The 18,172-nt window shown below is 43.6% G+C and overlaps 1 protein-coding gene and 1 long non-coding RNA gene across 2 annotated transcripts in view; one reads left to right on the top strand and one right to left on the bottom strand.

Moving 5' to 3' along the window:
* Nucleotides 1–5,858: 5,858 nt before the first annotated feature.
* Nucleotides 5,859–10,041, bottom strand: LOC124264296. Its single transcript, XR_006895094.1, has 2 exons — nt 9,730–10,041; nt 5,859–6,152 (listed from the first exon to the last, which is right to left on the bottom strand). It is a non-coding gene; the product is annotated as an uncharacterized LOC124264296 (long non-coding RNA).
* The window catches only part of LOC124264294, a 30,012-nt gene continuing 18,647 nt past the window's right edge, over nt 6,808–18,172 (top strand). Inside the window, exon 1 of the mRNA XM_046699033.1 lies at nt 6,808–6,958. The gene's annotated coding sequence lies outside the window, so the exon portion shown is untranslated. The remainder of the gene's footprint in view (nt 6,959–18,172) is intronic.

The raw sequence follows: 18,172 nt of genomic DNA, 5'->3' as shown, positions 1-18,172 counted from the left end.
TCAGTACTTGGTAACAGCGTCCCAGGACAGTCAGTACTTGGGAACAATGTCCCAGGACAGTCAGTACTTGGTGACAACGTCCCAGGACAGTCAGTACTTGGGAACAATGTCCCAGGACAGTCAGTACTTGGTGACAACGTCCCAGGACAGTAAGTACTTGGTAACAGCGTCCCAGGACAGTCGGTGCTTGGTGCAACGTCCCAGGACAGTCAGTACTTGGTAACAACGTCCCAGGACAGTCAGTACTTGGTAACAACGTCCCAGGACAGTCAGTCAGTACTTGGGGACAACGTCCCAGGACAGTCCCAGGAGTACTTGGGAACAATGTCCCAGGACAGTCAGTACTTGGGAACAACGTCCCAGGACAGTCAGTACTTGGGAACAACGTCCCAGGACAGTCAGTACTTGGTGACAACGTCCCAGGACAGTCAGTACTTGGTAACAGCGTCCCAGGACAGTCGGTGCTTGGTGACAACGTCCCAGGACAGTCAGTATTTGGTAACAGCGTCCCAGGACAGTCAGTACTTGGGAACAACGTCCCAGGACAGTCAGTACTTGGGAACAATGTCCCAGGACAGTCAGTACTTGGTGACAACGTCCCAGGACAGTCAGTACTTGGGAACAATGTCCCAGGACAGTCAGTACTTGGTGACAACGTCCCAGGACAGTCAGTACTTGGTAACAGCGTCCCAGGACAGTCAGTACTTGGTGACAACGTCCCAGGACAGTCAGTACTTGGGAACAATGTCCCAGGACAGTCAGTACTTGGGAACAATGTCCCAGGACAGTCAGTACTTGGTAACAGCGTCCCAGGACAGTCAGTACTTGGTGACAGCGTCCCAAGACAGTCAGTATTTGGTAACAACATGTCAAATTAGGATATCAATTATATTCTCTAAATAAGTGAATATGTCTTTGTGTTCAAATCAAATTCTCATTTTAAATTCAACTTCGAAACTGATTTAAAGAACCACGTTCAATAAACTGTCGAAATGGGGGACCTGCTGTATCAAGTCATCGTCTAGTGTGAAGAGATCGTATTTTGCATTGAATAATATTTTCATGAATCTAGGCATTCGAAGTTATCTACAAACCTGTAGAACTGATCAATAGAACTACAATCAAGACTCGTGGACCTGGTCAAAGTATATCTACCCTCACAGTCCTGGTCGAAATATACCAACACTCACAGTCCTGATCAAAATATATCAACACTCACTGTCCTGATCAAAGTATATCAACACTTACAGTCCTGGTCAAAATATACCAACACTCACAGTCCTGATCAAAGTATATCAACCAACACTTACAGTCCTGGTCGAAATATACCAACACTCACAGACCTGATCAAAGTATATCAACACTTACAGTCCTGGTCGAATTATACCAACACTCACAGTCCTGATCAAAGTACATCTACCCTCACAGTCCTGGTCAAAATATATCAACACTCACTGTCCTGATCAAAGTATATCTACCCTCACAGTCCTGGTCGAAATATACAAACACTCACAGACAAAGTACAGTCCTGATCAAAGTATATCTACCCTCACAGTCCTGGTCGACATATACCAACACTCACAGACCTGATCAAAATATATCAACACTTACAGTCCTGGTCGAAATATACCAACACTCACAGACCTGATCAAAGTACATCTACCCTCACAGTCCTGGTCAAAATATATCAAAACTCACATTCCTGATCAAAGTATATCTGCACTTACAGTCATGGTCAAAGTACCTTGTCGCACCCAAACGTCCGAGTGCTTTAACGTTATAATAGTTCAGTGCGAAAGTCTGCTTTATTACACTATACATGGTGGTAGAGCGAACTGTATTTCTTAAGTCTTATGGGTTTTTGGACACTTAACAACATCCATTGTTGCTCGATTATCACATGTACAACTGTAAAACTTGTCACTTAATTATTATAGGTAACTGTCTCTTGATAGCTAGCCATTATCAGAGAATGTGCAATATATGTGTGGCAGAACTCGCCGTGTTATAGCGCGAGTAAACACTGCCGTCAGAAAGCGTGTGACGTCTGAGAATCAAAACAGATGGATTTTGTGATGCGGTCTTAAAGTGTTCGGTGTGGTCCACTTTCCATTGTGCAGACGTGATATCAGTAGAAACGATATACGCACATTTCCCCATCAGGACAATTCCCCACTAGGTCAATGCCCCATCTTGACATTTGCCCACACCTGTTTTGTAACCAGTAGGACAATTCCCCACTAGGACAATTCCCCACATGACATTTCCCCATTTTGACATTTCCCCACACCTGTTTTGTGACCAGTAGGAGAATTCCCCACTAGGACAATTCCCCACATGACATTTCCCCATCTTGACATTTCTCCACACCTGTTTTGTAACCAGTAGGACAATTCCCCACTCATAAAATTGTAGTACAGTAGATGCGATGGGATTAACTAATCTGTGCATTATGTGTATTCACTTGTTAGGGGCGATGTGATTAACTAATCTGTATGTTAGGGGTATGTTGGTCAGTAGGGTCACTAAAATGTTTTCATAATGATTTCCTGTGGTTTTCAAGATGGGACTCAAGATGAAGTGAAAGTTTTCTAAGTAATAAACGATTTCCTGTGTCCATCAGCCCATCTAGCAAAAGCCACGTTACAGTATAAACCTCACCAAGATTAACTTTCTCCAAGATAAATTGAGATTTACAATAATGTATTAATATTCTGGTAAAATGCTGTCAGATTCCAAATTTTCTGAAATTCATTCCGAATAACCGTTTATGCGAGCTCCACTGGGTAACACTGCTATTATAGTATGACCAGAAATTATTGAGAATTTTAGGAATATGTTTAATTGGATTTCTAGTATAAACAACCTTGACCAGCTATCAAGTGCTTGGTTTCATTCTAGAGAGACAACTCCGTTAATTCTTTGTCACTAGTTTGTAAAGAGTTATCCCCCTTTGTTTACTTGCTAGCAGACGACATTTTCAGTGATCCTCAGTGTGGATGATTTAGAGAAGAGGAAGTTAATTTTAGAGTATTATAACAAGGGCATCAGATCAGCTAAAGTGATTTCAAGTAGAACAGGCATCCCTTTGTCCACTGTTTATCGTGTTTTGAAAAATATTGCAAATGGATATGGCATTGAGCACCAGGGAGGCGCAGGTAGGCCCAGAAAATTGACTTTCGGTGACAGGGGGCTGCTTGGTATTCTTGTTTCTAAAAACAAACGAAGGAGTTTAGAAAACCTAAGGCTGGATATGATTGATAGAGGAACTGTGGCTGTCTGTAAGGAGACAATTAGAACTGAGCTGCATGCAATGGGTTGGCAGAAAAGTCGAGGATTTCCATCACCGATCATGAAACCTGAACAAAAGGAGCGATGGTTGAACTGGTGCCTACAGCATAGAAATTTTAACTGGGACAATGTGATTTTCTCAGATGAAAGTTCTGTGTGGCTGTTTCCTAATACACTGAAATTCTGGACCAAACAAACTGAAAAACCTTTGTATCAGCGCCCAAAGTACAGTCCGAAATGTAATGTGTGGGGTGGCATATCTGTGTTAGGGGCAATGCCCCTCTGTGTATTTGAAGGGAATATGAACAGTGAGCGGTACACAGATATTCTCGATGGACATTTACTTCCATCTGCTCGCGTGTTCTATGGACATTTTTGGATTTTCCATTATTAGATTGGCCAAGCTATAGCCCTGACCTAAATCCAATAGAAAATGTTTGGGGACTTATGAAGGAAAGTGTCAAAAAGAAAAATCTGACAAATATTGCTGAAATGAAAGAACAGGTGGTCCGATATTGGGACAGCATGAACCACGACTTTCTAACTTCTTTGATCAGTAGTATGCCCCGCCGCATTGAAGCCTGCATTGCTGCCCATGGTGACTTGACAAAATAATACTAACTGTTCACCTGTCTTTGAATCCGGAGTTATGTTCTGCTAATATTCACATTTAATACGTGAGTAATGAGTGAAAATTTTTTTAAAAAATTACAATCTTAAATTCTCAATAAGTTCTGGTTGTACTGTACATGTGTCTATGTAACTGAAGCAATCAACAAACATTTTGTGAAGACGAACTTTGTATGTACTATCAAAACCAACATGAACTGCCGCAGCGAAAATGTTATATATGTTTTAACATGTGCGGGATGTGGTGAGTATTATATTGGAGAAACTGGAATGCAACTAAAGGACCGAGTCACTGTACACAGACAACAAATTCGAGATCCTAATGTGTGATGTATAAATGTAAGCAAACACATTGATGAATGCGGGAATGACCAGTTTACTATCTTTCCGTTTTATCAATTGTTTAACAATGATTAACAATTACGGATTGAAATAGAACAAATTTCAGTAGGCTTTACAAAACCTACGCTTAATTCAAAAGTATAGTTTTGTTACCTTCCCAATGTAGCTCAGTATATATATACAATGATTTTGGATTACAATGGTTTGAAATACAATCATTTGAAATGTTAAATGCTTGCTCTATCAAATTTTGGAAAGAGTGTAGAATTTCATTTCAGACAATATTAATTGGTTAAAATACAGAGTGGTGCTTATTTTATGCACAGATGTATATTATCTACTTCACGGTTCGGCATGCTACAATAATAGAACCAGAACATTCAAAGATCCGTCTTCCCGAGTAACAATTTCTATGTTACCCGCTGGAAATGCCGAACTGCGGGAATTCTTTTGGTACTTCGTCTTAGTAGTGTTTGGGCTGTTACCCGTGCTTCTGACAGTTCAAAATTAACATTGGGGTGTTCGGTTCGGGCTCAGGGAACATAAACAAACATAGAGGGTACATCAACCCATGCCCCCCTCGTGACCAGTGAACAACTCCTAATGTTAGTGTGGTACCTATCATGAAGGTATGAGGTGTGGCGAGTGGTACCCCATGTCGTATATTACACACACCATACAGACACTTGACCCGGACACAATGTCCACACTTCAAAACGCTCACACTTGAATCCAGCAAACTTGAGGTGCTTCTTATCTTTGTTCGTATCTCGACAAAGGTCAGAGGTCACATATCAAATATTTGACACAGTTGTCAGTAACGACAAACGGTTGCCAATCTGTCGTGTGTTGTAGTGATCAGGGTGACTGACAGGCTCATTGTGGCAGTGGTTGTGCGTCTCTATGTCCGAGAGAGCAAATACTTGATGAAACACTGGACTGGACGTGAAATTACCTACACATATACATGACTACTGTGAAGGTACAATGTGACAGTGTATAGCCTAGTCGTCAATTTGTCGTAACGCTGGACACGGACGATAGATTTCCTTTGTTCATCCGATTTATTAGAAACATTTAAACTCAATCCTAAATCTTCTCGGCCTCGTAAATAATTGAATGGGTGGTACACAGTTGGTTTACGTTTGTCTCCCCTCATACTCTACTTCGGGTGTCGCCCTGGTCTCCTTCGTTTTATTGTACATTTATTGGCACATACACCTACACGTTTGAGGGCGGTGGGGTAGCCTAATGGTTAAAGCGTTCGCTCGTCACGCCGAAGACCCGGATTCGATTCCCCACATGGGTACAATGTGTGAAGCCCATTTCTGGTGCCCCCCGCCGTGATGTTGCTGGAATATTGCTAAAAGCTGCGTAAACCCAACTCACTCACTCACTCACTCACTTACACTTACGAAATGTGTGTGTATGTGTGTGTGTGTGAGTGTGTGAGTGTGTGTGAGTGAGTGTGAGTGTGTGTGTGAGTGAGTGTGTGTGTGTGTGTGTATGTGTGAGAGAGATACACTTTCCGTACTAGACATTCTGCGTATGCTGGTATAAAATACGGACTAAAGGGCACCAAGGATATCAAAACACCAACCTCACAATCTTTAATTTGACGCGTCGTTTACATAGTAATTTCATCTGAATCAAATTTCGCCCTCGTGTCAGCATTCCAGTGAACCTGTGCTTGAACACTCTCAGCCATTCAGGGGAACATTATTGGTGTAATATCTTCGTAACTGACGTATGTCGTTCCCCGCACCACCCCCAGCCACCCAGGCTGACAGGAGGCAGCAGAGAAGACATATCAAGGCACCAGAAGTTCACCAGCCATCACTGTTCAACAGTCTATGGAACCCAAGGTGGGACATTGTCGACTTGTCGCCCTTACAAAAACAAGAAAAAAGTGTCAAAATTAACTATGTAAAGTGCGACAACGTGCCAATGTCCCTTCTACCCACCTGACAGTCTCTCCTATGACGCAGTGACGTTATATCGCATGCGTCTTCAATAAGATACAGATCAATAGCTGCATTTTTTCACACCCTAGGAGGTTATTGAGGTATTGTGAGGTCATGCAATATTCAACGAGTTGACTGCTTTGTCCAGACTTCGTCAACAGTAAAGCCTAACTTAACATAGTGAATATATGTGAATATTGCGGGAACCCGCCAGCGTCAGGTTCAACAATAACGCAATGTCGACATGCGTCGCCTTCAGTGTTTTATTAATTCTACGAAGTCGCATTCACCAACTTGAGATCCCAGTATCAAATTACCGAGATCTCTGTATACACTTTCGCCGTCACTTACAAACCAGTATATGGCCGCAGCATAAAATAACATACACTTGGAATAATTTCAGTAATTCTACATCCCCTTGCCCATTGGAGTAATTAAAAATGACAATCGGTTCCAAGGAACGAACACAGATTCGTGTCTATAGGTAATCGAGCCGGGTAAATCTAAATTGACAACTGGCCTGCAAGAACGAACACGTTTGTCTGCAAAGGCCTCTCGCCGGTGTTATCGCTCAGTAATTTCTAGCGGTCCGAGTGTAAACAAGCGTTGAATTTACTTACTTAGTAGGTATAACGGCTGAAGGCACACCTGTCTTCCGGGATATCGGCGCAGAAATAAGTCGAGCCTACAGCACTGTACATTGGTCTCTAGACTCAGATCAAGATTAGCAGGTGAGAATTTTCATTATAGTTAATGATTAAAAGGTGAAATAGTTTTCAGTTTTCAGTCATCTGTGATGTTTAAAAGGCTACTCTACACCGTGATAGAAAACGATAGTGAAAGAGGTGTACACACATGTGATGAAGCCGTTTTCTTGCATACCCAGAATAGTACGTGACTGAACATAGATCATGGCACTTGTAGGGATGTGTCTAAAGTTATACAACCGAGACTAACTGGTGTGTTCAGGCGATCAATATCTACCACAGAGACAGTAGGGGTATGTTGTACAACTACTTGAATTAACAATGACTTGTGAGTTTTTGTGAGCCCCCTAATGTACGTTTAAGACATTGATTGCCCCGACCGTCATGCGTCTCCTCGGCATGGCTTCACGCCACCCTCATAAACAATGTCAATTACAAGAAACGCAGGTGTAGGATTTCACAGTACTTGCCCAATAACCATGTCATAGGGTTTAATAGCTTCATAGAACCATAGCCACATACTTCCAGCCCGCTTGCTGATAGTTTATCATACGATTGGGTTCAGGCGAGCACGCGATGGAGTGCCTTGAAAGCACGTCAGTAGCTGAGACGAGAATGGATGGCGACTTATGTACTTGTTTTTAACCTGTAAATGGAGTGTTGATTTCCCTGGGAGGGTGTCTGATACGTGCCATGATGCAGTGGGTAGTTGACCTGCGAGGACACCCCGATCATCACAGGTGTGTCAGCTCGAACAGTATCTGATATCGCGAAGCGCTGATAATGATAGACGAAAGGTAGCCATTGTGTGTTTTGTAGCCTTAATAGCACGCACTTAAATATATCATATGTCAAGATCTATGTGCATTTCAAGCAACAGTTCATGAATATATGTCCACCTTCAAGTGTTTAACATATATTTTATCGCTGTACTAGACTATTTATCTGCATGTAGTATTCGGCACGAAGTTTTTATAACTTCGTATTTGTTTATTTTGTCAATGTAGAATCGTGTGCGTAAATATATCATATATACACATTTGACAACCTTAGTGAATGTCATACACCCGGAACACCTCCCACTAGACGCTCTACACACGCAGGCGGAGTACAAAGACGGGACCGGGAGGTGTTTGCAGTGGACGTGTGTTGGGTGTGGATGGTGGTCAGGCAACCATGGGCTTGGGTGTGGATGGTGGTCAGGCAACCATGGGGTTGGGTGTGGATGGTAGTCAGGCAGCAACCATAGGGTTGGGTGTGGATGGTGATCAGGCAGCAATCAGTGGGGTAGGGTGTGTGTGGTGATCAGGAAGCAATCAGTGGGGTTGGGTGTGGATGGTGGTCAGGAAGCAATCAGTGGGGTTGGGTGGGGATGGTGGTCAGGCAGCAATCAGTGGGGTTGTATGTGGATGGTGGTCAGGCAGCAATCATTAGGGTAGGGTGTGGATGGTGGTCAGGAAGCAATCAGTGGGGTTGGGTGTGGATGGTAGTCAGGCAGCAATCAGTGGGGTTGTATGTGGATGGTGGCCAGGCAGCAATCATTAGGGTTGGGTGTGGATGGTGGTCAGGAAGCAATCAGTGGGGTTGTATGTGGATGGTGGCCAGGAAGCAATCAGTGGGGTGTGGATGGTTGGGTGTGGGGTTGTATGTGGATGGTGGTCAGGAAGCAATCAGTGTGGTTGGGTGTGGATAGTGGCCAGGAAGCAGCAATCAGTTTGGTTGGGTGTGGATGGTGGTCAGGAAGCAATCAGTGGGGTTGTATGTGGATGGTGCTCAGGCAGCAATCAGTGGGGTAGGGTGTGGATGGTGGTCAGGCAGCAATCATTAAGGTAGGGTGTGGATGGTGCTCAGGCAGCAATCATTAGGGTAGGGTGTGGATGGTGGTCAGGCAGCAATCATTAGGGTAGGGTGTGGATGGTGGTCAGGAAGCAATCAGTTTGGTTGGGTGTGGATGGTAGTCAGTAATCAGTGGGGTTGGTTGTGGATGGTAGTCAGGCAACATGGGATTGGGTGTGGATGGTAGTCAGGCAACATGGGATTGGGTGTGGATGGTAGTCAGGCAACATGGGGTTGGGTGTGAAACGTGGTCAGGCAACCAGTGGAGTTGTACTGAGGGAGGGTCTGTATAAGTTATCACTGGTAAGGTAATTACTTTATTAGTGTTCACTGTCCCAGCAATCACTCTGATAGCAGCCAGCAGGGGTGTGAGGCGTTTTACTCTGTCTGCAGGATTTCTACTCCACAACAAATCGACTTCATTTTCTTCACCTTGTTTCGGGAAAGTGTTTCAATGCAAAAATTAACGACTGATTTCCGTCAATCCGTTTTCACATGCACGTTTTGTATTGGGGCAGACGCCGCCGATGAGTTGCTCGTTTTAACAGAATTGACTCCTCTTAATTTGTCGGTGTGTATTCATTTTCCGTGTGTGCCCCGCCTGGCACGTATATCCAGTAAACCAACAGTGATCACTTCCACCTGTGTCTAGTTACATTCTGCCACTCATGACGTGTGCTTAAATATTTAGGCTGTACCGTTCATGTTAATAACGCAGTAATTAGCGCCTTATGGAAGGTCCGTGTATTTCTGACCTGGTCGGGTGTTCCTTACTTGGCCGTGTATTCCTAACCAGGCCGTGTGTTCGCGCGTCCTGGCCGTGTGTTCGCGCGTCCTGACCGTGTGTACGCGCGTCCTGACCGTGTGTTCGCGCGTCCTGGTCAGCAGCCAGGACACAACAGTTTTCAGCACTGACCAACGCGTACAACTGAGCGTTGATATTTCCCCAATATACTCACCAACTGCATCTTCTCCAAGTAAATCACTAGACTTCTTTTTTTCAAACTGTTCACAACATTTGTCATTCTCAACGCGTGATGCTACAAATGAGAATGCTGACAGATTGGGTTGGAGAAAATCCTTAAGAAATGTACACATTCATATGCTTCCTGGTCAAAGTTACAGTACACAAGTGTGATCTTTGTTACAGTACACACAGGTGCGATGTTTTTGTTTACATCCAAATATGAGGAGTAACATCGCAATATATTTTCGCAAACCTGTTCTTAATGTGGTCTGAAAACAGGAAAGTTCCGGTATCTTGCCTACGAGAACAGGTAACCGGCGTTTAGCATTAGATCTAAGATCCAGGCGAGATTTCGATAGTGTGAAGAGCACCGATATACGGTGATACCATGTGTGCAGCTGGGAGCCGACCTTCACCTTTGATTGCCGGTGCAGGTTGTACTTCCCGTTACCAGCAGTTATGACGACAGCGTCATATCTAACACATGGGATTTACGGGGCGGTTTGACATTGTAAGCCTTCCACCGATAACCAGTAGGATAATGTCGTCCAAAGATCAACGTGCGGGAATAAAGAATTATCTCAGCATTACTGTTGACCACGATCTGCCTGTACCTCTCTACACGTGTCAACACTATGCGACATGAAGGATTCAGTGTCTATATGTCTCTCTGAGCTTTCCCCTCAGTGAACAAATCGACTGCAGTGTACAGGAACACCGTTCAAAGCTATACAACGACGCAGCGTCTTAAGTCGGTCAATGACGATGTCGGCCATCTGGCAGCTTTCAGTGTAACATCACACCCCGGGTATCGAATACCGCCCTAGTTCGAGGAAACCCAATTACAGCGCTTTGTGAAGCATCACTTTTCCAGTTCATTCTCATGTTTAGTCCAGAAATGAACTGATTAACCGATACCCGCCCATGATATATGACGTCCTCGGTGTAACCTCGTAACGTGTCTGTAAGTCAATAGAGCAGGCAATAAGTATTTGGGTAATACATAGGCTGGATTCCTGTGTGAGTAACGGTATCATGTTACTTTGTGTTATCAAACACTCTCAGCACGAGGGATTTCTTATTGGGACACACTGCGGTGAAAGTGTTTATCTGAAATATATCGCCCGCCATTGAGATATATTTACCATGGTCAGGTTTAATAGATGCACAATGCGATCGTGATGGCCACGAGGCGAGTGAAGGGCTTGTAGAGTTGATCTAGGGATCTGACGGGGACAATGCATGTGTTTACTGGTGTGTCGTTAAACAACGGGTGGGAGCTGTCTTCTCTTCACCTGCAACTGGTACCACCCCTATATACTGTCGCGACCTGCGTCATACATACTTGATTCATCTCGGGCGTCATATGTTTTATTACAAGTGTACAGGGGAAATACACGAAAACATATCTGGTCACACTTGAATATATGTTTGTATTGAACCAAACCACCCTGTGGTGTAATCTCTACCGTTTATATATGGACGTAATGTCGGGGCATGAAGATTAGAGGTTGTCGATGTGAGGTGACCGCAGTTGTGATGTACTTATTAGAAGGCTCACCGCTAGACAACTTCCTTCATATAGTGAGGCGGGGGGTCCTGTGCATAGAGCTCAGGTCACAAATCAGTTGAAGTTAAGCAACGTTGGGCGCGGAGAGTCCTCGATTGGGTGACCGTGTTTGGCAACTTGACTCCTGAGAGTTTCTAGGACTCCATTCCTGACCCACAACGAAGCAAGTGTGACACATGTGGTCTCACCTTTGGCAAGTGAGTTTGTTCAAACTTGCCTCTGTTCACCCAACAGAAATGGGTACCCGGTGGGATAAGTGACTATTAACCTTCTACCGCCTCACAGACAGCTGGGGTTATCCGGGGTAAAGATAAACAGATGATAGCGCTATGAACATTCACCTAGTGAATGGAGATTATCACAACCATCAGTCCATGTTACAGATCTCAACACAACCATCAGTCCGTGTTACAGATCTCAACACAACCATCAGTCCATGTTACAGATCTCAACACAACCATCAGTCAGTGTTACAGATCCCAACACAGCAATCAGTCAGTGTTACAGATTTCAACACAGCAATCAGTCAGTGTTACAGATTTCAACACAGCAATCAGTCAGTGTTACAGATCCCAACACAGCAATCAATCAGTGTTACAGATTTCAACACAGCAATCAGTCAGTGTTACAGATCCCAACACAGCAATCAATCAGTGTTACAGATTTCAACACAGCAATCAGTCAGTGTAACAGATCCCAACACAGCAATCAATCAGTGTTACAGATTTCAACACAACAATCAATCAGTGTTACAGATTTCAACAAAGCAATCAGTCAGTGTTACAGATCCCAACACAGCAATCAATCAGTGTTACAGATTTCAACACAACCATCAGTCAGTGTTACAGATCCCAGCACAGCAATCAGTCAGTGTTACAGATTTCAACACAGCAATCAGTCAGTGTTACAGATTTCAACACAGCAATCAGTCAGTGTTACAGATTTCAACACAACAATCAGTAAGTGTTACAGATCCAAACACAACAATCAGTAAGTGTTACAGATATTAACACAGCAATCAGTCAGTGTTACAGATTTCAATACAGCAATCCGTCAGTGTTGTAACCAAGCACGTTGAACACCTGGACCATTACGTTATATGACCTGTCACAAACACCACATAGTGTGAAATACACGAAAACCTCGGCCAGTGATTGTACATACACGAAAACATACCAGCTTGTGTAAATATACATGTTCATACACTTGTCATGTACCGGTATATCTACCGTGGGTGTGGATCGGCAGCATGGCAGTATTTGTGTGTGTCGACTGGGTGAAAAGCCCAGGTGAGGTGTATTCTGTATGTGTGTACTAGGTGACAACCCCATGTGAGATGTATTGTGTGTGTGTGTGACTATGTGACAACCCCATGTGAGATGTATTCTGTATGTGTGTACAATGTGACAACCCCATTTGAGATGTATTGTGTATGTGTGTACTAGGTGACAACCCCATGTGAGATGTATTGTGTATGTGTGTACTAGGTGACAACCCTATGTGAGATGTATTCTGTATGTGTGTACTAGGTTACAACCCCATGTGAGATGTATTGTGTATGTGTGTACTAGGTGACAACCCTATGTGGGATGTATTCTGTATGTGTGTACTATGTGACAACCCCATGTGAGATGTATTGTGTATGTGTGTACTAGGTGACAACCCCATGTGAGATGTATTGTGTATGTGTGTACTAAGTGACAACCCCATGTGAGATGTATTGTGTATGTGTGTACTAGATGACAACCCTATGTGAGATGTATTCTGTATGTGTTTACTAGGTGACAACCCCATGTGAGATGTATTCTGTATGTGTGTACTAGGTTACAACCCCATGTGAGATGTATTGTGTATGTGTGTACTAAGTGACAACCCCATGTGAGATGTATTGTGTATGTGTGTACTAAGTGACAACCCCATGTGAGATGTATTGTGTATGTGTGTACTAAGTGACAACCCCATGTGAGATGTATTGTGTATGTGTGTACTAGATGACAACCCTATGTGAGATGTATTCTGTATGTGTTTACTAGGTGACAACCCCATGTGAGATGTATTCTGTATGTGTGTACTAGGTGACAACCCTATGTGAGATGTATTGTGTATGTGTGTACTATGTGACAACCCTATGTGAGATGTATTCTGTATGTGTGTACTAGGTTACAACCCCATGTGAGATGTATTGTGTATGTGTGTACTAGGTGACAACCCCTATGTGGGATGTATTCTGTATGTGTGTACTAGGTGACAACCCCACGTGAGATGTATTCTGTATGTGTGTACTAGGTGACAACCCCACGTGAGATGTATTCTGTATGTGCGTAGTAGGTGACTTCAACACTGTCAAACAGAGAGATGAACGTGTTATAGTTTCCTCACAATACGCCATGTCTTTCCGGTAACTCTACAGGAACTGGCCAGTGCTTTTACCAAAGAGTTGAACAATATGCCCTTAGCAGCCACCCAGACATTAACTGGGTCAAGCTCCTTAGAATTGCCTTCTACTTTCAATTTGTTTTCATGACTTAAAAAAAAATACATTTTTGCCCAGATATTTTCATTTCGACGGAGAATCTGGCTGATGCCACGTGGTGTGGCACCGTGTGGCACGTGAAAACTGACTTAACTACACCCAAAATATCTTGAAGTTATGATGCCATTACATATTTCAACAGATGCACACAATGGCATATTCCCCTTTCAAGTGAGCACACATTAAGTGATTGATGGCTTTCAGCAATATTCCAGCAATATCACGATCGGGGGACACTAGAAATGAGCTTCACACATTGTACCATTGTGAGGAATCGAACCCGGGTCTACGGCGTGACGAGCGAACACTTTAACCACTAGGCTACCCCAATGCCCCCCTGTCAATCAAACAGCACCGTATGTCAGTGCATACCTTAGTGTTGAGTTCTGAATGGGAGCTGACATACATGTAGTTGAATATTTCCTGGTAATTGGAGTACTGCTTGTCAACACTTTGAATAGAATGGTCACAGTATTCAATTGACTGTCTGAATAATCTAATATGTAATTCACTGACGCAGTAGAGCTCAAAGGTTCATTAAGCTGTGTGGGATGCCTGCGCAGTCAGTCAGTCTGTCTGTCTGGGTGACATTATGGAGTACTGTATCAAGATGCTAATTGCGAGTCAGGTCACGGAGCAAAGCCACGCTATCGGGTGATCCGGCGAGGTATATTATCACGATTGTGTTGTGCCAGCTCAGTGTGATAGGTGTGAAATACATGGCGTGACGCTCGGCTCTCGATTACCTGAACAAAGACAAGCGTGTGTATTGATACTTATCGCAAACACAAGAATATATTTGCTGTCGCCATTCGTTAATTAGTGCAGGATATCCAGGTTTTCATCAGCGGTAAGGAGTTGACTGCACTGATATCTTCATTTCAAATGCATGATGTATTTTATCAACATGGCTAAGTAATATATATGAGGTAATCAGAGAGTGGGTATGGTTTTACGCCGCTTTTAGCAATATACTAGCAATATCACAGCGGGAGACACCAGAAATGGGCTTCACACACCGTACCCATGTGAGGAATCGAACCGTGTCTTCGTCGTGACGAGCGAACGCTTTAACCACTAGGCTACCCCACCACCCCATCAGGTAAATGAACAGCAATGAACAACAACAATGTTTCAACAGAAATGCTGATATCAAATCACGAAGTAAAACTCACACACTACTTCCATAAGAAGGAAAGCATAATGAATCTTCAAGTACTTTTGTGAAGATACATTGAGTCCTTCTTCATTGCTTTATGGATTATGGTAAATCTGTGAGACAAACATTTGACGGTATATGGTGGAGCGACTATACCGGAATCACGGTGAAAGAATGCCGAACACACAAATTAACGAAGAATAATGAAATGTTCAGGAACAAACCAGTTTGTATGATATTTGTTCAAGATATTAAGTAGGAAATGGTACATGTTTTGTTTTTCTTCTAGTAGATATTCATGAATACCCAAGGCTCTCCATCTACTTGCAATATACATCTATCTACTATACGTCTTGTATGTCTATCGGACCACAAGGTCAGCACCATTAATGACTGAGTATTGAACATAACCTAGGCACAGCGCTAGGCATTGCTACGCGTGGCTGCGGTAGCGCCGGGAATGTGTTTAGAGGAATTTACGTTACGCTGAGATCTCGTCGCCAGGGCGATCTCAGCGTATTGGTTATAGGAGAAGATGAAAACCTCAATCAGCTAAAAAAAATTGACGGCACGTTTTCCATATGAGCTGCTACCGTTATACTTCTAATCTTATAATATAGGGCATAGAGTTTCAGTGCAATGATGGACGTCTACCGGACATGACGTCACGCAGGTCAGATGCGTCACCGAGTCTGCTGATACTGATGCTGACCACTTATTGTGATGGACTTTTGTACTGACCGCTGGTCGCTGTCCATCGAGTTATTATCGTGTCTGTCACCTGGCCTCATCCAGAGGGGGGATGCATGGGTGCACTGGTCCCCCTTGTCCTGAAAGTTATATTAAATGACCATTGAAACTCTCGCGAAAATGAAGTGTGCACACACACACACAAACACACACACACACACCACCCTTTTCTCAAAAAGCTGTGTCCGCCCCTGGTCCTCATATCCTTACCAGGGCCCATTTGAAGCTCCTCACTGTCGTTGACCACACCCTGGCCAGCAACACCGTGAGTAACTTGTTACTTCAAGGACTGCATGTGTGGCTGCGACGAACTGTCATATTGATATTTCACGATAAAAAGACACCGATACTAAAGCTGAATCGCTGTCTCTGTTTTGGGAATGACATCTTGAAGTAGGGGGTCATAGATGCCATGGCAGACTGGCGCAACCGGCAAAAACCTAGCTCAGCGATAAATCAGATTGTAATCCAATTATTGCCAGCTCTGGTTTATCTGCAGCTCACATTAAACGGCAATTCGTGCCAGACAATAACACGTGTACAAGAAATATGGTAAGAAGGAAATGTTTGCACTGTGAGGAATGTGTGTCGCTCCCTCCCTAGTTCAGCCAACTGTGGGGGTAAACTCGGGGTGATGGGTGGAGTGCTGCACCTCAATCTAGTACAGACTGGTGTGGCTCTGCCCCTCATTATCGTATCGATCGCTGCCAGACAGCTGCCTTCTCAGCCTCAGTGGAAATGAGATTTTCTTTCTCTTTTGACAGACGAATACCACATATCGATTGCTAATATCCTTCAGCACCTGTTTGGTGGAATAATGTACTTGGTAAAGGCAGCTGATGTGTTCTTGAAGTTCAACCTCGCTTCAAGTTGAACTGAGACTCAAATTGACTTCTTTAACTGATTTGATTTCTCACCCAAGTTTGTTGTGCGCCAACAACTGGACTATGTTACGATAGGTCGTCTCGATCTCAAGTTTTCAGTGAAGGCAAAACCGGAGGTCGAACATAAGAATCGATCCATGCCGTCATCGATACGACATCAATCAATTAACAGTTAAAACGTTCATTAAAATCATAACCGCAACCCACCCATATAATGATGCGCTTACTTCATGTACCACTTCAAAACTCCAGAACCACGTTGTCATGGAGTAGGGTTTTCAGTGCGTCGCCTGGCTGTGGCGATCGGTGCTCACGCTGTTAACCACTTGACAACGCTCGATATCACACACAAATGATGGTGTATGTGTTACACTTCCCCTAAACACAATATACGTTCAGCCGCCGAAGGAATAGTAGTACATTCGCATGTGACATTATGCTCAGATGTTAAAGTGGTATTCCCCTCAATACAACCTCCTTTCACGTAGATTCACACTAGCAAATGATTATGGAGGTATTTTATAGAAGTTTCGTTATCATGTTATCGTTATCATGTTATCATGTTTCGTTTCCTTGGGATGTTATCCCTTCTTTTGGCTCTCCCCCAAAACGTCCCCACAGCTGCTATGACGTCATCATGCGCTTCGAGCATGCACCTTGTGGATGGATACAGCGCTTTATAAATATTCATTATTATTACCATACTAATGGAAATGGTTCCGGCTGGACATTTCTGCATATTTGGAAACAAATGGAAGTCTGGCGGAATACGGAGAGTTGGGTGCCGACGGAGTGCGGTGGAAGAGCCCACCTTGTCTCCTGTCCTTATTTCAGTTGCATCAGAAGTGCAGCATGCCATCCCACGTGTTTTGTGTGACCTTTTGGACCTACACAATGATGACCCCTCAGTATCTCGAGCTGAGGTGGCAATCTTTGCCTTCTTTGGTGCCATCCAATATCACAAACAGGTGCCATCAGTATCACAAACAGGTGCCATCAATATCACAAACAGGTGCCATCAATATCACAAACAAGTGCCACCAAATATCACAAACAGGTGCCATCCAATATCACAAACAGGTGCCATCCAATATCACAAACATGTGCCATCCAATATCACAAACAGGTGCCATCCAATATCACAAACAGGTGCCATCCAATATCACAAACAGGTGCCATCAATATCACAAACAGGTGCCATCAATATCACAAACAAGTGCCATCAATATCACAAACAGGTGCCATCCAATATCACAAACAGGTGCCATCCAATATCACAAACAGGTGCCATCCAATATCACAAACAGGTGCCATCAATATCACAAAGGTGCCATCCAATATCACAAATATCAGGTGCCATCCAATATCACAAACAGGTGCCATCCAATATCACAAACAGGTGCCATCCAATATCACAAACAGGTGCCATCCAATATCACAAACAGGTGCCATCCAATATCACAAACAGGTGCCATCCAATATCACAAACAGGTGCCATCCAATATCACAAACAGGTGCCATCCAATATCACAAACAGGT

The sequence above is a fragment of the Haliotis rubra genome, unplaced genomic scaffold, assembly GCF_003918875.1.
Source record: "Haliotis rubra isolate DU_JTF1 unplaced genomic scaffold, ASM391887v1 Scf919, whole genome shotgun sequence".
NCBI classification, from domain to species: domain Eukaryota; kingdom Metazoa; phylum Mollusca; class Gastropoda; order Lepetellida; family Haliotidae; genus Haliotis; species Haliotis rubra.
Note: the sequence above shows the minus strand (reverse complement) of the source record. Positions and strands in the feature narration are given on the sequence as shown.